Here is a 22,824-nt window from a genome sequence, read left to right on the forward strand (position 1 = left end):
GATGTCCGAGACAGTGGGTTCTACGCTTAACACATATGCAAGTCCTTATTCTGACCTTCGTTTGTCCTTGAACCTGCCTTCTAACACAGACTAATCATCACAAAATACAGGTTCCACCAAGTCATTTCCCTCTTGGAGAGTTGACAGGTGATATGTGAACACTTCAATTTGACAAGACACTCCAAGACCAGCTCCTGCAAATCCAGCTTCCCATTTTGCCTTCTGTCTCTCTATGAAGCTGAAGATTTCAACCCACAGGCTCATCCGCAAAAGAGGATCCTCGAGCCTTTTGGCCTCTAGGCCCTTTTGTTTGACTATTAATCTAATGAAGGTAGATGTTTCTTGTCTCTTGATTATATCTCCTAGGACTGACATAGATAAAGAGAGAAGTAGAATCCACCAGTTTTTGCAGAAAGACAGAGCCAAGTGCTGTGGCTCAGGCCTGTAATCCTAGTATTTCGGGAGGTCAGTCAGGATTCCTTGAGCTCAGGAGTTTGAGACCAGCCTGCGCAACATAGTGAGACCCCATCTCTTAAAAAGAAAAAAACATATGTAGAAAGTTTCCATCACAGATAAAGAAAGCCCTGTAAGGAAAGGAAGGAATTATCCCTGAAAAAGATCTTATCCTTTCTTAACAATGCCTGAGGCAGGACAAGGTGCAGGAAACAAATGCAATTAATTAGCACTTCAAAAAATGTAAAAATGCTGGGTTCTGACTTAAAACAAAAACGGGAAATGGGAGTGGGGACAGAAACAGCTAAGATATATTATTCATCTTAACTCATAAAACAAACTGAATTGCCACCAACAAGTGCAGCTTTTAATGGAGGACATTTCTTTTCCTGCTTTCTCTCCTAGTCCCTTTCATGGAAATTATTTATCTGCTTAACTCTCTGCTGCATAATAAAGTGTTTTGAAAATGAAATAATGTGCTTTTTCTTTATTTTGCCCATTTGAAGCTTCTTCTAATTTTGTAAGCTTGTCATGAATTGGCATAAGCAGATATGTTAAAAATTGTGGGTATTTCATCTTCATTTCAGGGACAGTGTTTAAATGTATGGGGATAAATCACTGAAACTGTCTGTGACTCAATTTCCTTGTGTACGTGAGGAAATACAAATGATTGCTCAAGTAGATTCGAGTCCTAACAAGCCATGATTCTGTTTCCTAATTTCATAATGAATATCCTAACAAACGGTACTTTAAATTCAATTCAGGCAATTGAATAGCCACCGAAGCACATTTTTACCTTTCCAAATTGAAAGCGGATAAGAAGGTAACAACAGCACTCTCCCTGGAACCATCCTGTCCTGTCTACTCCTAGTGAAGTGAAATAGCTGAAGGATGTGGAGACCAGATACTAGAACCCGTTTTTTTTGTTGTTGTTGTTGTTTTTTGTTTTTGTTTTTTTGTTTTTTTTGGGTTTTTTTTTTGTTTTTTTGTTTTTTTGTTTTTTTTTTTTTCAGAAGAGTCTTGCTCTGTCACCCACGCTGGAGTGCAGTGGTGTGATCTCGGCTCACTACAACCTCCACCTCCTGGGTTCAAGCCATTCTCCTGCCTCGGCCTCCCCAGTAGTTGGGACTACAGGCACACACCACCACACCTGGCTAATTTTTGTATTTTTAGTAGAGATGGGGTTTCACTACTTGAACTCCTGACCTCAAGTGATCCGCTCACCTCGGCTTCCCAAAGTGCTGGGGTTACAGGCATGAGCCATCATACCCAGCCAGTTTTTTTAATTTGAAGAAAGGATTTTTTTTTTTTTTCTGTCAAATAGGTGATCGAAGGATGTCAGATGAGAGCTGGGATGGGGAGAGAAAGAAAAGAGGAAAGAGAAGCAGCTCCCTTCCATTCTGACCTGCTGTGGCAAGAATCCTGGGACTAGCAAGACCAATAGAATGCAGCTGGCTTCACTGAACAGAACTTGCCATGAGCATCTTCAGGAACACACACAGCTGGATAAATTCCCTTCCGGGAGAGGCCACCACTGACCACTGCATGGAAGAGACAGCTGTTTCTTCACTAGCCAATCAGGTATCCTCGCCCAAGTGTGACCAAGTGCCTCTCAGGCTCAGCCCCTCACCTCAGAATGCCCTCAGGTACATGAGGATGCTCCAGATCTGGGGACTGTACCACCTGTAGTTTCTCCACACTAAAGAGTATTTTTGTGGAGTCAGGGGTGAGAGAGTATGGTTTACTTTTTTTTTTTTTTTTTTTGGAGACCGAGTTTCGCTCTTGTTACCCAGGCTGGAGTGCAATGGCGCGATCTCAGCCCACCACAACCTCTGCCTCCTGGGTTCAGGCAATTCTCCTGCCTCAGCCTCCTCAGTAGCTGGGATTACAGGCGTGCGCCACCATGCCCAGCTAATTTTTTGTATTTTTAGTAGAGACAGGGTTTCACCATGTTGACCAGGATGGTCTCGATCTCTAAACCTCGTGATCCACCCGCCTCGGCCTCCCAAAGTGCTGGGATTACAGGCTTGAGCCACCGCGCCCGGCTGGTTTACTTTTAAATATGGTTTTGCAAACTCCGTCTCTGTTCAGTTTTTGGTTTTTGTTTTTGTTTTTGTTTTTGCATAAGCTATGTATAAAGTCAACAGAGAAAAGGTAAATGCACACCCTGGAATGATTCAGCAACAAAATGACACCAGTCAAATTCTGTCCACATCAATGATGCGTTTGAATTTTTTTAAGAGACAGGGTGTCACTCTGTTGCCCAGGCTGGAATGCAGTAGTCAGGTCACAGCTCACTGCAGCCTCAAACTCCCGGTAAACTCCTCAAGTGATCCTTACACCTCAGCCTCCTGAGTAACAGGGACTACAGACACGCACCACCACACCTGGCGTATTTTTAATTTTTTTTTCTATGGATGGGGTTTCCCAGACTGGTCTCAAAGGTTTCTGGGCTCAAGCAATCCTCCTGCTTATATCATACAAAATGCTGGAATTACAGGCATAAACCGCTGCACCCAGCCACATTTGAACTTTTTCCAGTACTGCCACAGCATTACAGGTAGAATAATTATTCTCTGAAAAACTTTGAGGAAGATGCATTCCCCAATAACAAGTGAGCTATGTATGCATATGTAATTGGCTGTGATTTACATATGCAAATATACACATAAATTTACATATGTATATGTAATATCAAGATACATGTTGGTCTAGAAAGAAACAATTTTTTTTTTTTTTTTTTTTTTGAGACGGAGTTTTGCTCTTGTTACCCAGGCTGGAGTGCAATGGCGCGATCTCGGCTCACCGCAACCTCCGCCTCCTGGGTTCAGGCAATTCTCCTGCCTCAGCCTCCTGAGTAGCTGGGATTACAGGCACGCGCCACCATGCCCAGCTAATTTTTGTATTTTTTAGTAGAGATGGGGTTTCACCATGTTGACCAGGATGGTCTCGATCTCTCGACCTCGTGATCCACCCGCCTCGGCCTCCCAAAGTGCTGGGATTACAGGCTTGAGCCGCCACGCCCGGCAAGAAACAATTTTTTATTAATTGGGATCTAACTAGATTAAATGGCCAAATACATTTGATTGTGAAATAACTAGACACATAACAATTTGTGTCATTTTAAGTTAATTTTCATAAATTATGTCATATTCTGGTTATTCATTTAAGGGAGGCTTATCAATTGAGATATCAAATAAATCCTAGAAGGTTATTTTACTGGTGAAATTGTCATGGCAGACTCAATCATAGTAAATAACCACTGTCACACAAATTTTATCTGAAGCTATGTGTGAGTTATTATTCCATCCTCATATTATGGTACTATTTGATCTCCACTATGAACCTAGATTGTCTGAAGATTTTTTTCTAAGGTAGTATTTTTCCCATTTTTTTTTTTTTTTTGAGACGGAGTTTCGCCCTTGTTACCCAGGCTGGAGTGCAATGGCGCGATCTCGGCTCACCGCAACCTCTGCCTCCTGGGCTCAGGCAATTCTCCTGCCTCAGCCTCCTGAGTAGCTGGGATTACAGGCACGTGCCACCATGCCCAGCTACTTTTTTGCACTTTTAGTAGAGACGGGGTTTCACCATGTTGACCAGGATAGTCTCGATCTCTCGACCTCGTGATCCACCAGCCTCGGCCTCCCAAAGTGCTGGGATTACAGGCTTGAGCCACCGCGCCCGGCTGTATTTTTCCCATATTAATGCCCTCACTAGGGTGGGTTGGTTAGTTTTATGCTGCAACAAATTCAGATTTCCCCCACTTTCTACCACTATCATTCCTGCATCTGCTTTATACTTTCAGTCTCTGAACAGGTAACTTATTTAACTTCCACATAACGGTTACGCTTTCTCCCTGGTATTTAAATTCCACGTGACTTGTTACCCTTTCTCTCTGGGTCATCCTGACTGTTTGTCTTGTCCTTCCTACATTACATATTACATTTTAGCTAGTAACCAGAACCCTCTGTGGTAATAGGCAACTAGAAACCCAAATGTAAGGGTTTTGACGTGGTTTATTTATATTGTTTTTTGTTGCTGTTGTTATTTTTGAAATGTCTTGTCTACTTCTCATTGGTTGTGATACACTAAGTCTATCCATTCCACATAATTCTCTGTAATGGGATCTAAACTACTCCTTTCTTCCCACAGCATACACTTGGAATGTGGGTAAATTTGCAATACAGGCATGCATGTTAAGGCTTCTTCAGCCGACACAGCAAACCTGCTACCTCAAGGCTAGGGCAAACCTCAAAAGCTATACCTAAGACAGGCAGCCTTCTCCCCTCCCCGAAAAATCATATTAACTCCATGATGTTTATCAAATATTTTCACCTTCTGCTCATCAGCTATAGTAGCCTGTCTGTTGAAGAAGTTAAAATCGAACTACATAATCACCCTCTGAGAATTCGAACATGAACCTAACTGCTAACATTTGGGCTATGTAGTGCTGATGATTTTGCCTTTAACTATTTAAGAAAGATTTATGAAGACTGAATCAAGCTGTTGTTTTCCTTAACTTTTAACAGAGGACATGAGAGATTAAACACACAGGCGCGTGCGTGCGCGCGCGCGCGTACACACACACACACACACACACACACACACACACACCCCTGAAGAAAAATTCTGATAAAACGTATTTGCTCTTAAACGTAAGACCGGAGGTGCAAAATAACACTACCCTATGGTTAATATAGGGAAGATAAGCAATTTCATCTTTATACCCCACTTACTGGTACTCAACAAGTTCTGAATAAATTAGTGAAATAAAGAAAAAAACAGTAAGTTCATTTCTCTTGGTAATTTAAACACGTTCAAGTAATTTCATAGCCTGTTAGTACTTCTTTCCACTCTGTGTTAACAGAAGTATTCTCAACACTGTTATGTGGTTAATTTGGTTAAAACTAATTACAAAGAACCTAAAGTTATCTGTCACATCTGGTGAATCCATTAGTACAGGAGACTTTAAGGCCATATGTGTCCATTTTCAGAGAATAGTTCAACAGAGGCAAATGATATATGAGGTTTTCCAAAAATATTGGACCAGGGAGCCTCTTCAAGAAAGAATCCCTGATTTGGGAGTTCTTATACTTTTTAAAGAATCTTCATAAAATATTTTCCTCTGAGACAATGCAATCTATGCCCTATCTTCAAGCAATCCTACCTCATCGTATGAGTGATGTTGCCTACTTTTAAGGTTCTTTCATGATTCTAAAAGACTTTAAATTGTTGAAAAATAAATTATATGCGGGGTGGTAGAGTCTGAAGCAATTATCTATAATGTTACCAGATATTTCAGACTGAAATATATTAGAATCCAAAGTATTGTTCATACCTTACGAATGCTGAAATAGCTGGGCGCGGTGGCTCACGCCTGTAATCTCAGCACTTTGGGAGGCCGAGGCGGGTGGATCACGAGGTCAAGAGATCGAGACCATCCTGGTCAACATGGTGAAACCCCGTCTCTACTAAAAATACAAAAACTAGCTGGGCATGGCGGCACGTGCCTGTAATCCCAGCTACTCAGGAGGCTGAGGCAGGAGAATTGCCTGAACCCAGGAGGCGGAGGTTGCGGTGAGCCGAGATCGCGCCATTGCACTCCAGCCTGGGTAACAAGAGCGAAACTCCGTCTCAAAAAAAAAAAAGAATGCTGAAATATCTGACTGCTGCTTATCGATTTTAGAATATAGGAAGTAGCCATTAATTAATGAGGCTGTTTCCACTATCACGTGTTAAAAAAAAAAAAAAAGCTCAAGGTACCTAAATGTTTTTGTTGACTCAAAGTAATTTGCTTTATGTATGCATTTATGCATAGAGTTTACTAAAATGAAAATCAAGGTTTTATAAATATAGGGTTTGACAAAGTTTTAAAATATAACCAGCTCTATAAATATGGCATGTGGGAAATTCTACTATAGTGTCACGAACATGCTTCTTTGTCATTCCAGGAGTCTTTCTGTTCATTATTCTTTCCTATTTCATCTGCTCTTCTATAGAATTTCTTCATTTTCCCTTTAATACTTTAAGTGTCCCTGAGACCTTATCACTCATCCAAATAGAATAAACGAATGAGGGAAGAAGGAAGGAAGGGAAGAAGGAAGGAAGGAAGGAAGAAAGGAAGGAAGGAAAGAACAAGGGATACAGGAAGTAAAGTAGGAAGCGAGGAAGAAAAGGAGGTAGGGAGGGACGAAACTAAAGAAAGAAGAGAAAAGGAAAGAAGGAAGGAAGGAAGAAGGGATGGATGGAGGAAGGAAGGTAGAAAGGGAAGAAGAAGAAGGGAGGGAGGTAGGGAGAGAAGAAAAGAAAGGAGAGAAAAGGAAAAAACGAAGGGGAGGGAGGGAGGGAAGGAAGGATGGTAGATGGAAGGAAAGGAGAAAAAGAGGGAGGGAGGGAAAGAAGAAAGGAAGGAAAGACGGAAGGGAAAAAAGAAGGAAAGAGAGGGAAGGAAGAAGAAAAGAAGGAAAGAAGGAAGGAAATAAAGAAGAGGAAAAGAAGGAAGGAGGGAGGGAAGAAAGGAAAGAAGGAAGGAGAGGAAGAGGGAAGGAAGTTGGAGTTTCTGTGCACTATTAACTATATATAGCTCCTGTAAACTAGCCTGGAAGTTCATTCAGCCACATAACAGTTTCTTTTGGAAAATACATGTCAAACTATATATATTGTTTTCATATATATATATATATTCAGTTTGCATGTACTTCTCATACAAAAGAGCAAGAATATATATACATATATTTACTCATTTATTATAGATTTATATGGATTTTATTATGTTATATATAATAGTTATATATACATAGTAATATTATAAAATAAATTATAGCCGGGCGCGGTGGCTCAAGCCTGTAATCCCAGCACTTTGGGAGGCCGAGGCGGGTGGATCACGAGGTCGAGAGATCGAGACCATCCTGGTCAACATGGTGAAACCCCGTCTCTACTAAAAGTGCAAAAAATTAGCTGGGCATTGTGGCACGTGCCTGTAATCCCAGCTACTCAGGAGGCTGAGGCAGGAGAATTGCCTGACCCCAGGAGGCGGAGGTTGCGGTGAGCCGAGATCGCGCCATTGCACTCCAGCCTGGGTAACAAGGGTGAAACTCCGTCTCAAAAAAAAATAAATAAATAAATAAATAAATAAAATAAAATAAATTATATTTAAGTAAGTTGCATTAAATATATAATAAAGTGTAAGTATATAAAGCAAATTTGTGTTATATATTTATATGACTTATATATGCTATATATTAATATATGACTTATATTTATATAATACATTACATGTTTAAATTGCATTTTTGATAAATGAGTTTGCAATGACTTTTTAAATACATCTAGTTTAAGTTATAAAGGCTTTCATCGGTAATATAAATCACACACAAATACAGTTCTATAAATATACATAAATATAAGTCCTAGAAACAAATATATATTAAACAGCTATTGTAGATGATGATTTTATTCAAGTATACAAGTTGTATACAAATACCACTGTATAAATGTGCATAAATGCAATTGTATATAATTACATATTATATGTAGAAATTAAAATGAATAATGTATGATCTGTATATATTTATATGAACCCTATTTTAATATATACATACATCATATATACATATATATGTATATATGATCAAGGCTCTAGAGATATAATTTACAAATAAAACTATTTTACGCATCTTATTTATACTGGTGGCTGTAACTGACCTAGCCCATTTCTTTCCGCACACCTGTATACTGATGTTTCAAAAACGTTGTTTGTTTCCAGTCTCATCATGTGTAGATTTCTAAAGAACCTGTGCACAGTGGTGAGTGAACAACCTAAGTGAGAAACCCTCTAGCATTCACTCACCTCTGCTCTTTATATCACCTGGGATTGTCAATGCTTTTCAGTAGGTGCAGTGTGAATGAGCAGTGCTCTCTAAATTTGAATTCAAGGAAGTCTGCAGAAAGAGGGACCCAAGAACATAAAGAGACTATAATGAGGCTCTCAACTTTTGTGACTTCAAAATTCTTCATATTCATTGAAAGCGAATGCAGGGTTTCTGAAGCTGGGCTGATACAATGCTCTCCCCACCTTGTCACAAGGCTTCAATGGGAACCGTCTCTCAGCAAAGCCTTTGGGCACTAAGTGAAACAAAGGTGAGAATCTCCTACAAAGCCAGATAAAAGCGTTTAGCCTTGGTAAAGGGTGCCCAGTTTGATCTTTGTAAAAGTTGTCAATTTCTCCATACAAGTATACAACGTTGCACAATACTGATGGACGAGAGAGGGTAGCATTGTGACACACATATAGATAGTTTCACCATATACATAGGCGATAACACCTTTTTTGGAATTAGCACTCAAATTAGAAAAAAAAAAAAAAAAGCTTCCAGGAGACCTAGAGAAAATGGACACCTGTCCCTTAAACACATACTTCCTACTTACTTAGGACTCATTTTAATTAATGTCTTCACTCCTAAATGAGGAGTACATCCAGGCTCATCATAGGTAACTTCATAAATTTCTTTTCTTTTGAGACAGAGTCTCACTCTGTCACCCAAGATGGAGTGCAATGGCGCCGTCTTGTTTCACTGCAACCTCCCCCTCCTGGTTCAAGCAATCTCCTACCTCAGCCTACTGAGTGGCTGCAATTACAGGCCCACACCACCATGACCAGCTAATTTCTGTATTTTTAGTAGAGACAGGGTTTCACCATGTTGGCCAGGCTGGTCTTGAACTCCTGACCTCAGGTGATCAGACCACCTCGGCCTCACAAAGTGCTGGTATTACAAGCGTGAGCCACAACGCCAGGCCAGCCTTACAACTTTAACTCTAAATGCTCTATTTTTATTTTTTTTATGTTTTATTTATTTATTTAGAGATAAGGTCTTGCTCTGTCTCCCAGGCTGGAGTACAGTGGTATAATCATAGCTCACTGCAGCCCTAAACTCGTGGGTTCAAGTGGTCCTCCCACCCTAGGTGGAACCACAGGTACTTCCATCATGCCCAGGTAATTCATTTTTAATTTTTGTTTCTTTGTGGAGTTGGGGTCTCACTCACCTGGCCCAGGTCAGCTGTCATGTTTTGTTTAATATAACATAGGTTTGGTGAATGATGTGGATAAGAAAAGGAAAAGAACTAACGGAGAATCACATTTTTTTCTTATATTTTTTATATATATATATAAAATATAAGAAATATATATATAAGAAATATATATATTAAATATTTAATATATATTTAATATATTTAATATAAGAAATATATATATTAAATATTTAATATATATTTAATATATTTAATATAAGAAATATATATTAAATATTTAATATATATTTAATATATTTAATATAAGAAATATATATATTAAATATTTAATATATATTTAATATATTTAATATAAGAATATATATATATATATATATATATATATATATATATTTGCTTTTACCAAATGTTTTGCAATGGCTGAGAAAAATACTTTGTGCAAGGGCTAGTTCCTAGTTAATATGTCAGCATATGTGCACATGTATGTGTATACACCTGCTCATACACACTGCCATTCTTATCATGTAACTTCAGGGCATGGGGGCATATTGTCTCACTTAGGAAAACAGTTTACAATGACATATTTTGTTTGTGAAAACATGTATTTATTTGGCCGGGTGTGCTGGCTCATACCTGTAATCCCAGCACTTTGGGAGGCTGAGGCGGGCGAATTACCTGAGGTCAGGAGTTCAAGACCAGCCTGGCCAACATGATGAAAACCCGTCTCTACAAAAGGTACAAGAATTAGTCAGGCATGACGGCGCATGTCTGTAATCCCAGGTACTCAGGAGGCTGAAGCAGGAGAATCACCGGAGCCCAGGAGGTGGAAGCTGCAGTGAGCCGAGATCATCCCACTGCACTCCAGCCTGAACGCAAGACTCTGTGTTTAAAAAAAGAAAAGAAAAGAAAGGAAAAAGAAAACATGCATTTGTTTTTCTAAGTTTTCCCACTTAACCCATTCACAGGGTTATATTCACAGTAAGTAGCGAGGATTGGAACACAAGTTAAAGGCACTTAGTTGCAATGAGCTTTCTTCTACCCCCATCTCCCATGCTTCTGAGACCACAGTTCCACGATGAACAGCTCTGACAGACCATCGAATCATATGGCATGCCTCACTGAGTTCTTTGACTTGCCCATCCCATACTTCAGAGCCACGTGTTGGTGGTGTTGAAACACTACACAGGGAAAATGGCAGCACATGCACCACAGCCATCATCACAGAACAAAGGAGGTCTTTTCCACACTTCGCAAAAACAAATCACAACTCACCATAGCTCTTTTATCAGTGCCAGTAACACTTGTTACTAACCTCAGTCCTTTTTTTTAAAGGTTCCAAAAACTTACCATGCAACGCAACTTGAAACAACCCAAGTTCCTTTTCAACTTATATGACAGGCTAAGTTTCACACCTGAAAAAGGCGCCCTTAGCCAAATATGTGTCCTCTCTCCCCAGCCAAAGCATACAAACAACCAAACAAAAACAAAACCAGAAAATGAGCCTGGATGAAGGGTTGATGTGAGACCTGAGAGAGATGCTCACAGATGTTAATAAAATCGCATATCTTGGGTGATGACTTTGAGATCCAAGTCTTCATCATCCAATCAGGTACTGGCCTCTTAAAACCGAAATGATCACCAATATTTACAGGTGGAACTAAGAAAGTCCCATTGTAAACCAAAAATAGCGCTCTGTTACTTTGATAAACCATGATTTCTTTATATAATACAAATTTTAAATAAAACAACCCAAACAAAATTCTGCGCCATTTATGCAATTTCCAGTGAGCAGTGAAAGCCTAGATTATTTCATTAGCACTATACTGAAATTAACATTTCTCTCTTTGAAACGTATTCCTCAACTAATGAGACCCTAAATGTTCATTGTACTTCATGCTTATTTATTTTTCACTTACTGTTATCACCTGCAGAGAGAAAGCCATTTCATCTACACATTTATTCAAAGCCTAGAAATGGCATAATGACGAACTGCTAGGAGATAGCATCTTCTTTTTTTCCTGTCCATGTGTGCTACTCTGCCCCAAGAAAAATGAGCAAGCATTTTCTACACTGCCATTCACTTAACAAAGAACAGTAGAGCCTTTCAAAGTTCAAATGTAGGTTGTTTAGAGAAAAATGACAAAACTGGAAAATATTCATTGAGTGAATGGTAGTTGAAGGCACAGCAGATGACCTAATTGCCTCAGCGGCCGGGGCTTCAATTTTGATTCTCACTTTCTCTAATTGACTGGGCAAAAGCTGTACCTTTGATTTAAAGCTGGTAGCTTAGGAGCTTAAAAAATCAGTGGTGGCTCTACAGAAGGCACAGTCTGTCTGAATATCCATTCACCTAATTAAGTAGGAGATGAAGTCTCTCCTCTGAAAAAGTACAGTACTCAGACAAAAACACACACAAAAAGAGCAACAGATTTAAACTAAACTGAACATATTTTTCCCATTTGGTAATAGAATACATATTGCTAGAATTCAGAAAGCAGTACAGAAAGAATGCATTCTGGTTTACGAACTAAAATTGTGTCTCTTACACTTGACATTCACATCCTGAGACCAACTCTCACCATATTTAAGCATATTTTAACCAGATAAGCCTATCTTTAGAAGGAGAATATTAAAGGACTTAAAATATTTTATATTGTGACTTTATTTGAATGCAATGCATTTGCTCAACAAGTTGCATTATTGACGATATTCAACAATATTACCTACGAAAGGTTTGAAGTGTGGCGTATCAATTAAAACAAAAGAATGTTAAATGGAGGTCATTCCCTCATGCACTTGAATGTTTACTTCTGTGAGAACCTTTTGGTTGTGGTCTAGACATAAAAGCATAGTATTCCAAAGGGCTTTTAAAGAGACCCTTGCAATTCTGAAAGCAAGTCTCCATAAGCTTTCCACAAATTACTACACACACAAAAATGAAACAGCCAAGTTCACAAATTTTTAAAAATCTATATATTTACCATTAGTCTACATTCCAGGCCAAAAACTATAAACTTTCAAATTCCTTCAAGTCTGCCTATAAATTTCATAGCATTAAGACAACTTTATGATCTACCTTATGTAGCCACCAGTCCCTATCCAGTATCTGTTATATTCTTAGGTTTGGGTAAAAATCAGCTAGGTTACAGATTTTAGGGCCAAATGTATATTCGGCATTAGTTTGTTTAAAGAAAACACAAAGAAAAGCAACAATTCTTCCACCAGAGAAGAAAATATCAAAGCACCTTTAAAACTGCATGCATCCAAGCACAGGCATTATTATGAAAATGCAATTATCATTCTGGTTTAAAAAAAAAAAATCAAGCCTCCCATTTTAATCCACTGATTTAAAACTGATAAAGTAATTTTCCACTTGCTACAACTGGTCCTGATTATGTTCTTACATGTCAAAGAAGATACTCTTTAAAATGGCCATATATACATATATACATACACACAGACACACACAAACACACACACATATGTAGAAATGTAGAATGCGTGTGTATGCCTGTGTACACACACACACGGATTCTACATTTCACTGAATACTGAATTTCTAATCTAAGAAAATACATGCTTGCAGAAGTCTCCATGAAATTCCTATATACTTAATTTATGATACACAGAAATTTCATATTTTTTTCTGGAAATATAAGTATTAATGCAACCATGTGCCATTAGCCAACCCTCCCCACCTTAACATTCTGCTCATTTCCACAGGAAAATCTATGCTGAAGATTTAATGGGGGTTACTGCTGACATCTTCCCCACAGCCAGCTAAAGGTATGAAATAATTCTCCACTACCCAAATCTGCTTCCACAAAACTGCAGATTTCTTTACGATCTGATTTCTCCCCGCTCTGCCATCCTCTAGGAAATGGCTCAGTGCGTCCATTCAAACCACGCAGGTCTCTTGCAGTTTCTGCCGCTTTGTTCTCATCAAAGTCAGGTGTTTGTACCCTGGCCATTTAATTTCTAGCTGGAGAAGGAAGCTACCCCGGATTTCTTAAGCATGCACTTCTATGTTGCCCGCAGAACGCCCACACAAACTGGCAATTCTGCTTCGTCAGGATAACTAGGTCTCCCTAAACTTTTTCTTTTCCTTTTTCCTTTGTTTTTTTTCTTTTTCTGCTTTTGCCTTCCTCCCATCACAGGAAAGGCTGATTCTGAGAAGGGAGCTCACGCACACCACCCCCCTTTTAAGAAAATACAATACAGCGCGCTCCGATGTAAACCGTACGGGCAACGGATGACTTCAAAAAGCATAACATAAGAGCACCAAAAAAAAAAAACAAAAAAAAAAAAAAAAAAACTGCCCCCTTCGCCACAATGACCATATAGAAATAAAATAAAAAATCAAAAGAAGAAGCCATACTACCACCTTGTGGATTCAGCTCGCAAGAACATCACCTGCTTAGTTCCAAACCCCCACCCAACCCCCAACCCAAATTTCTTAAGTTGGGTCCAAATGACAGACCGGGATCCTCTGTCTTCGCTTCCCGCAGACTCACCCAAGCCCTGGGCTGAATTCGTGACGCGCGCGCCCAGCGCCCGCGCGAACTGCAAGCCCGGGCGCACCGCGGGGGCCAAAACGCCGCCGCCACCTCCTAGGACCCCTCCATGCTGCCTCCTGCACCCCTCCCCCGCCATCCCCGAGACAGCAGCAGCACATACATAAAAAGAGGCTCACAACTGCGGTAGGTTCAGAGGAAGAAGCCAGAGAAAAAGAAACCCGCAGTCCAGAAAAAAAGCATGCTGGGGAAAGGGAGGGGTATGATGCGGAGGACGTCCTCCGAGTGCCCCTCGCCCTCCAAGCGGGACATCTGTTCCCTGGGTGGTCTGGGCCAGGCCTCAGGGGCGCAAGGGTTGGCCTGATGAGCACGCCCCCCCCCCCCACCGCTCCTGCCCCCGCCGCTCCAGGAAGAGAGGGCGCTGTGTCTGGAGAGCAGGCGCCGGAATGCTGCTCCCGGGCCCAGGGTTGCGCGGGGCACTGGGCCCGATACCGGGGGAGCAAAGCTGGGGGCGCGGCCCAGGAGACCCCCGCCTAGGAACCCCAGCCTACCGGTTCTTGGAGGGGCGAAAGAGCCAGGTCAGGTTGGGGGGCAGGAGGAGGAAGGCGTCCGAGAGACCAACTGAAGGATGAGTGTCCCCGGGGGAAGCGACTGGTCTCTTGGAAAACCAGAGGCGGAGGGAGCAGCCGCGGAGTGGAGGACGCAGGCTGGGACCTGGGCCTTTCATCCCACAGCAAGCCCCCCACCCACGCATCATCTGCAGCCGAGCGGCACCTACCTCCCTCTCCCCACCCCATCCCCGCCCGCGCTTCAGCAGGGCACGCCACGCGGGTGCCAGCCCGGGCTGGGGGCGCCTCAGACGCGGCCTTGAGGAGGGGGCGGGACTGAAGTTCACTCTTTCCGAGCGCGGTCTCGCAGCCCCTCGCCCACCTGCCACGGTCTCCTCCGCCTCCGGCGGCGCGCTTGGCGGATCTTCTCCATCAGTTCTGTCCACTGGAGTGGGAAGGGGCCGAGCCGAGCCGCGCGGGAATTAGGAGGCGGGGAGGCGGGGAGGCGGGGAGGCGGAGGAAGAGACTGGATGAAATCGGCCCGGGACAGCGAAGAGCCTTGGGATTGGGATGGGATGCGGTGGTGGGGCGGGGGGGGGGGGGGGGAGTAGAGGGTGGCTGTTGCGTTTTCCAGGGCTGTGGGGGTGGTACGCGTATTGGAACCGACTCCTCAGCCTCCTCCCCCGTCCCCATCTCGGAGACTGGCGGACCGTAGCCCCGCAGGCTTAACACTTCCCCTCTACACCCTCGCTCCAAGAAGGGGTGTTGTCGGTGGGCACCGACTGGGGCTCCGGATCCCCCGAGACCCAGACGAGGGCTCCGGGCTCCTGTCCTCGCAGCTTCCAACTTTTCCGCTCCTCCGGAAAAGCGGGCAGTTTAGAGGTGGTGCCCAGGGCGGCAGCTGCAAGCCCCCTCCCGCGCCCCACTCAAAGGTCCAGACTACACTCAAAGGCTCCCGAAGAAGCAAAACCACCAGTTCTACCCCCCCCACTTCTGCGGCTTGCCTCACCCCTCCTACCCCCCCTGCAACCCACACACACACGGGAGAGGGGTGCATGTAGCCCGCTCTCCGGTTTGCAGAAGCAGCGCGGAGCTACCGTCATTTCGTCTTCACGCGGGGTCTCCAGCGCACCCGGATCGTACCCCAGCCAAGCCAAGCCAGGTCTAATCAATCACGTACGTTATTTCGTGCATCACCCAAACCATCATCTTATCCGAGGCCAGGAGATGAAGGAGGAAAAAAATTCGCTTAATGCAACCCCAACCAAGCTTGTTTTCCCTTTTTCTCTCTGGTTAACCGCACCCCCCAACCCCTCAAAAAAGGACCCCAGGCGGTGGTAGCTGACAATTTTCTTAAAGAAGAAGGGGATGGTGGTGGGGGGGTTGGAGGAGAGAAAAAGAAAAGAAAAGCCTCCCGTGCCTCACAGTTTGCAGAAGTCCTCCTGCCTGCCTTCACCATCTCCAGCCCCGGCCGTTTCGCTCCTTCTCTCCCTGTACTGCAGATATAGATATAGATGATATAGATAGATATAGACATAGATATAGGTATAGGTATTCTTTTCCTCCTCTCCCCGCCACAGTCTTCTGTTTATTTGTATGGAAGGCAGCGCTACTTTGTAAACACATCACACACGGCCCCAGAGCCGTTCAAATAGCTGATTGCAGCAAAACGCTTCCAAACAACAGTGGTCCGGATTTTTCTTTTTAAGTGAAAATAAACCAAATGTTTCTGTGGAGAGGTTGCATGTAAAAGCCATACATGAACGTCCACACTCCCACCCACACCTAAGAAACGGAGCGAGACAGATGGGAGAAAGCCCTGTCCAAATTTTCCAAAAATAATGATAATCATCATAAAAGCAAAAAAATAAATAAATCAATAAATAAATAAATAAAGATCAGATGAAGTGAAGCTCAAATATCTGCAGTGAACCTTTCCATCCTTTTGCTGGAGAGCCACTGCAAATCGAAATGTTTAAACGGCTTTTTAAAATAAGGAGAATAACATCCCAGAGACATGTCTTAAAACTGCACCTACCTTAGCTGTGGAAGAGCTGCATCTGCCGTTAAGAGTTCTTTTTACACATCAGATTTTTCTAGGGAACACGAAACGAGGTATGATTCAGGAGGATGTATTGAAAGCCCAGGCGCCTTTCCCTTCTGGAGCCCCCAACAAGATTCGCTCATCCAGAGGAATGCAAGAGCCACCAACACAGCCGAGTTTGGAGGAAATTCGTTGTTTCTGCCGTCAATAGTCTGTGACCAGGCAGAACAAGCATTACAATTGAAGCAGGAAGGGCTGAGCTAGCGGCTGAATAAGAGCTCTGTGCTAAGAGACAGAGACGGGAGAGAGAAGGTTCTGCAAGAAAAAGAGAGATTGAGGAGAGAGGTCCTGCTGTCTCCAGGGCTCTCCCTCTGCCATTGGACCAAACTGAATGAAATTTACAAAGCCAGCAGCCAATAGATCTCCAGAGTCGGCTCCGTCACTACAGAAACCACATCCACAGCTACAACCTCATGCAAAGAGCAGCTAATCCCAGTGCAAATCAGCTGTAACGGAGAGATTCCGGGTACCCGGGAGATAGAGCAAGTGGGCATGGCACACGGTGTCACCGCACCAGACACGCACAGCAAACCTTTTTCCTCTTTGCTTTTTTAGGACTCTCTAGGTACCCTCCACACCAAACACACTGCAGTATATGCAAACATCTTTCACTGTTTAAGGTCACGATCTCCAGCCGTCCCTAGGTCTACGTTATTGTGATTCATATGGGAAGCAATGATATAAAAATTTTTTTTAAAGACAGCAAAAATTGAAATGCAGTTCTGTAAAGCACAGGACCTCTTTTATGCCCAGGGTATGGTTGAGAGGAGATGGATGAAAGCTTTTTGCTTACTTCTGTTCTTACATTTTCATGATTTTGATAAGATATTGGAGTTGTGCCAAGGATGAGGCATTTGTTTTTAAACACTCCCCTTCATTTCCAGGGTCCAGGAGGTTATCTTTCCCACGGAGTTTCAAGTTGTGGGGTTATGGGGGGGTAAGGAGGGGATATGATCTGTGTATTTAAAGTTGAGTTTGAGAACGTTGGGTTTAAATTGGCAATCATATGATCAGAGGACATCACAGAGTGTTGTGACAATGAACACGGATTCTAAAATGAGATGCTTGGGTTCAAGTTGCATGTGACCTTAGAGAAGGGGAGAGAAGTTGGTGTGGGGAGACATCACCTGTAAATACTTTAAGGCAGCATGATAAAGTGAGATTGGGAGGGGGAGTTTGGGCAAAATCTGCATGCTTGGCTTGGTTTGTGGGTGGGTTGGTTGGGTAGCAGGTCTCTTACCTGAGACATGTGACCTGGAAGAGAGCATTTTCACTTCTATCTGAATGACCCCATTCAGATTTTTTAAACATTTTTTTTTGTTTTAAATAAAAATTGTTTTTAGGCCGGGCGCGGTGGCTCAAGCCTGTAATCCCAGCACTTTGGGAGGCTGAGGCGGGTGGATCACGAGGTCAAGAGATCGAGACCATCCTGGTCAACATGGTGAAACCCCGTCTCTACTAAAAATACAAAAAAGTAGCTGGGCGTGGTGGCGCTTGCCTGTAATCCCAGCTACTCAGGAGGCTGAGGCAGGAGAATTGCTTGAACCCAGGAGGCGGAGGTTGCGGTGAGCCGAGATCGCGCCATTGCACTCCAGCCTGGGTAACAAGAGCGAAACTCCATCTCAAAAAAAAAAAAAAAAAAAAAAAAAAAAAAAAAATTGTTTTTAAAAAGGCCAGGAGCAGTGGCTCATACCTGAAATCCACACACTTTGGGAGGCTGAGGCAGGAGGAGAAACACTTGAGCTCAGGAGTTCGATATCAGCCTGGGCAACATAGTGAGATCCTGTTTCTACAAAAAAATTTAAAACTAGCTGAGAGTGCTGGTGCATGCTTGTAGTACCAGCTACTCAGGAGGCTGAAGGGGTTGGGTCACTTGAGCCAGAGAGGTGAAGGCTGCAGTGAACCATGATCATGCCACTGTACTCCAGCCTGGGTTGCAGAATAAGACCCTCCGTCAAAAAAAGAAAATGCTAAAAAGCATCTTAGACAGATGGAATCATGATTGTAAGAAAAAGTGAATATAAGATGTTACAAAATTATAATTTGCTCCAATCCAAAATCCCTCCCAGGAGATGAGGATAGGACCCAAAACACCAGTTCTTAACAATTGGGCCACCAGGTAGCAATAAAGACAGAGGAGCTACAGAGTGTTTAGATCCAGGATTCCTGGAAGAGATAAGGGTATGGTTCTCCATGCTTTCATTTTAAATCTAGTTGTGGAGTATGGTGAAATGTGGGAACTGGGGGGAGTCATAAAATGAAATAAAACAATAGAATTCTGAGAAGGATATATAAGCTGGGTTTGGTACAAAGAACTGGAGGGAACATGAGAAATAATCTATACCACACTACTTGTTCTCTCTGATTTTCCATCTCAGTGTCTCCATCAACCACATTCTGGTATTATGTTCATGTTCCTGTGAGATTGATACATAGAACCCTAAATGCAATACTGGTGAAGCCAGATACACCATAGGGCACTACTGATTCAAATTGACTCTCCTAAAACAATGGTCAAAGTGAAACAAATATTTTCAGTATGATGATAATTGTTCATGCAGTAGTAATATATACTATGTTATTAATTACTAATCATTATTAGATAAATATGTATAGTATCGAAGGTGCTTAAAGTATAATAAGAGGATAAATGAAGCTCTTTAATTATTCAAATGCAACTCAATGTGTGATATATGCTATCTCAGAAGCATACAGAAGACATAACAGGCTTCCTATTGGGATGATGAGAAAATGGCTCACAGATGAACAAGGTTTTCCTGGGGAATTGGAGAACAGGGTGGGAAATTATTCCAAGTGAATAATATCTGGAGAAAAGAAGGAGATACGGAGTGAGCATAGGCTTTGGAAAGTCAAGGTGCACAAGGATGACCCAGAAAGATGGTTACAAAATCCATGCCTCTAGAGCTAAACACCAGGATTCAAACTTAGCAGGTCTAGAGTGAGTTCTAGGAACCTGCATTTTGGGGGCCATTCTGCTGCATGAGGTTTTTGGGTTTTTTTTTTAGATAATCCTCAAATTAAACCCTGAAAACAGGAGTGGTGGTGAACTGATGGTAGGCTCTTATGATTCATAGTGGAGAATAAGAAGAAATAGGTCAGGCTGGACTACAGAGGATGATGAATATTCATTGGCTGGAATCCTCATCAGTGTTAGTGGGGGATGGTAGCAGAGATTAACTTTCAAAGAGTTTACTCTGAGGGGATTTAAGGGCTGGGATATTCTAGAACAAAAGAGGACAGTGAGACTGCTGCATTCATAAGTTAGGGCAGTAGTAGTGAAAATACACAGTCATAGTGAAAATAACACAGTAGTAGTAAATTTTTTTTCACTATGGGTGGCATTTGTATTTTGCAGTTTGCGGAACAAGCAACAGTTCTCACATTCATGCTTTTGCATAGTTGCAAAAGTTGAATAAAAATGGGATGGAGCAAAAATGAGAAGAGACTAGAGATTGCCTTGATGTAGTGAGATGGTAAGGCCGAGATGAATGAGAGCGCACTCAGCCAAAGTCACTTGTATGGAAAGAAAAATGAGATGCTGGTGGATCATAGAAATACCAATGATCCACAGACCTGAGACTTTTGGGACAGGAGATTCTACCTGAATAGGGATCATAAGGTAGGATCTGTGGATCTGAGCACAAATCCTATGGATACAATAGTTAACATTTTGGTGTAAAATGTAGAAAATGTTCACTTAAAATAAAAGACAAATCTTTAGAGGAAGCGACACTGGGTAGCGTCTTGACAGCAACCTAAAATAGAGTAATTCTCCCATCTGCAGAAGATCTCTGGTAAGAGAAAGTGCGGTATGGAATTCAAGGAAGGACTTTAACCTCCAAAAGGAGTAGGCAGGAGTCAATGGTGTCAAGGTCCAAAGAGATTTTAGGAGTGAAGGACTATGGGAGCGCACCATTGCATTTTGGAGTCAGTATATTATTGACAGCCTCCAGCTGAATATGTTAGTTAGATTCATGTCTGGGGATCCAATGAGGAAGTTGAAATCATAATTACAGTCTTACTGTGAAAGGAAAAAAAAAAACGATAGGGTAAATTCAGAAACAGTAGGGTTGTGGTGGGTCATTTTTAAGTGGTTTGCTGATTGTTGTTTTTATTCGTTTATTCACTAAGCATGAATGTGAGAACTCTTGCTTGTTCCACAAACTGCAAAATACAAAAGACAGATAAATAAGACAGTCTTTGCCCTCGCATAGCTAATTCTTTACCCAATGCCCCTTCTGATCTGAACTATTGTCCCATTTATGTTTATTTATCTGTTAGTTTATTTATGATATTTCTTACTTTCATTTGCTATTGTAGACGCAGTTTTAGAGAAGAAAATCTCTGCACCATGTAGATGATAAATGCCTTAGGTGGTCACCATTATGTGAGGCCAGTTCAGAGTATGAGGCTTAATAAATTTGAGAAATGATACGACAAAAAGTAACACTTATGTAATACCTGTTTTGAGATCTGTATCTATCTATATACACACATGCATAGATATAGATATATAAATAAATATAGCTATCAATATTTATGTAGATATATATGTAAACTAGAAAATATCTAAAAATATCTACATATACATTAATCATAAACTAGAGTAAACAACATACTCAGTTTTTTAGAAAACATTTAAGAAGTGTTATTCTCAGGCCGGGCGCGGTGGCTCAAGCCTGTAATCCCAGCACTTTGGGAGGCCGAGGCAGGTAGATCACAAGGTCGAGAGATCAAGACCAACCTGGTCAACATGGTGAAACCCCGTCTCTACTAAAAATACAAAAAATTAGCTGGGCATGGTGGCGCGTGCCTGTAATCCCAGCTACTCAGGAGGCTGAGGCAGGAGAATTGCCTGAACCCAGGAGGCGGAGGGTGCGGTGAGCCGAGATCGCGCCATTGCACTCCAGCCTGGGGAACAAGAGCGAAACTCCGTCTCAAAAAAATAAAAAATAAAAAAATAAAGTCTAGATTAAAAAATAATTAACAACATAGATTAAATAAGAGTAATATGCTGTAGACTTTAAAAATATTTGCACCCTTAAGGTTTAGCAAATTTCATTCTGTCTTATTTTACACTCCAAAGTTGCTAAATAAATCTTTTTCTTTCAATGATAGTAAGTAAACTCCAGACCAGTTGAAGCTGAATTATCATAAATTTAAAATTAATGTCAGTCACTTAAATAACACTTTCTTGAAATAGTTGAATGTATGTACCTTTTCTTACATGTAAATATAATTACAGAAATCCAGATGGAAAATATAAAGACATGGTCTTGTTTATTTCCATTGGTTTTGTAGGGAAAGTGTTTTATAAGATTAATACAGCTTGAAGGAAATACTTTAAATTGATGTTTTCCAATAAGAAGGTTGTACATGCCCTTAATTCAATTTTTGCATCTGATGAATGGGAATAAAGATATCTTTGTAGGCAAGAGTCCATTTCTGGTTTCTTGAAGCCTTTGTCCTTCTGACTGCTGTTATTTCAAACCCGTAATACACCATTAATTATGTAACATGCATCCGCAGTAGAGAGTTACGCTCTCTGTTGACTTCCCATTTGATTATTTTAAATTCTGTCCCCAGTTATTATTTTATCACTGGTCATGATTAGCCTAAATGACTTTTAAATGGCCCTGATTTTTAAAAAGGATTCAGGCTCCAAAATTTCAGTACATTCATTGACGGTGAGAAATCCATTAACTATTGCTTTTGTAAGAAAACCAAGGATATTGAATCCCAAATAGAGGCCCAAAATAGAGTTCATTTTTAAATGACATTCTGCAGCGATTGTACCAATGTTCTTGCCTAAGACTTTTAATGAAACTCTTTTACAATGTCTATGTCCCTTTGATGAATGACAACATGCACTACACTTTAAAAGTATGGAAATATACATATATCTTTCTCCAAGTTAATTCGGACCTTGGAATTATTGATATACATATATATAAAGAGAGAGATTTAGAAATAGGTTATATAGACAGATTGATATAGATTCATACATCTATCGATATACAGATGTTTATAGAGATTGCTATGTTTATTTCAATGTACATCTGGATCTCTGTCTCTATAGATATCTGTATCTTCTATAGATATCTATGAAATATTTATGTATATCTGTATCCTCTATAGATATCTATAGAGATAT

At 41.4% G+C, this 22,824-nt stretch overlaps 1 protein-coding gene across 4 annotated transcripts in view; it reads right to left on the reverse strand.

The window, feature by feature from the left end:
- Positions 1-16,968, reverse strand: part of NLGN4X (neuroligin 4 X-linked) — a 342,980-nt gene extending 326,012 nt beyond the window's left edge. Inside the window, exon 1 of one of the 4 annotated variants that reach the window (XM_074391996.1) lies at positions 16,584-16,968. The gene's annotated coding sequence lies outside the window, so the exon portion shown is untranslated. Of the gene's footprint in view, positions 1-14,548; positions 14,742-14,927; positions 15,042-16,583 lie in introns of those variants that run through there. The other 3 variants (XM_074391999.1, XM_074391997.1, XM_074391998.1) reach the window with 3 other exon arrangements.
- Between the last annotated feature and the right edge of the window lie 5,856 nt (positions 16,969-22,824).

This window comes from Saimiri boliviensis, chromosome X (assembly GCF_048565385.1).
Source record: "Saimiri boliviensis isolate mSaiBol1 chromosome X, mSaiBol1.pri, whole genome shotgun sequence".
Taxonomy (NCBI): domain Eukaryota; kingdom Metazoa; phylum Chordata; class Mammalia; order Primates; family Cebidae; genus Saimiri; species Saimiri boliviensis.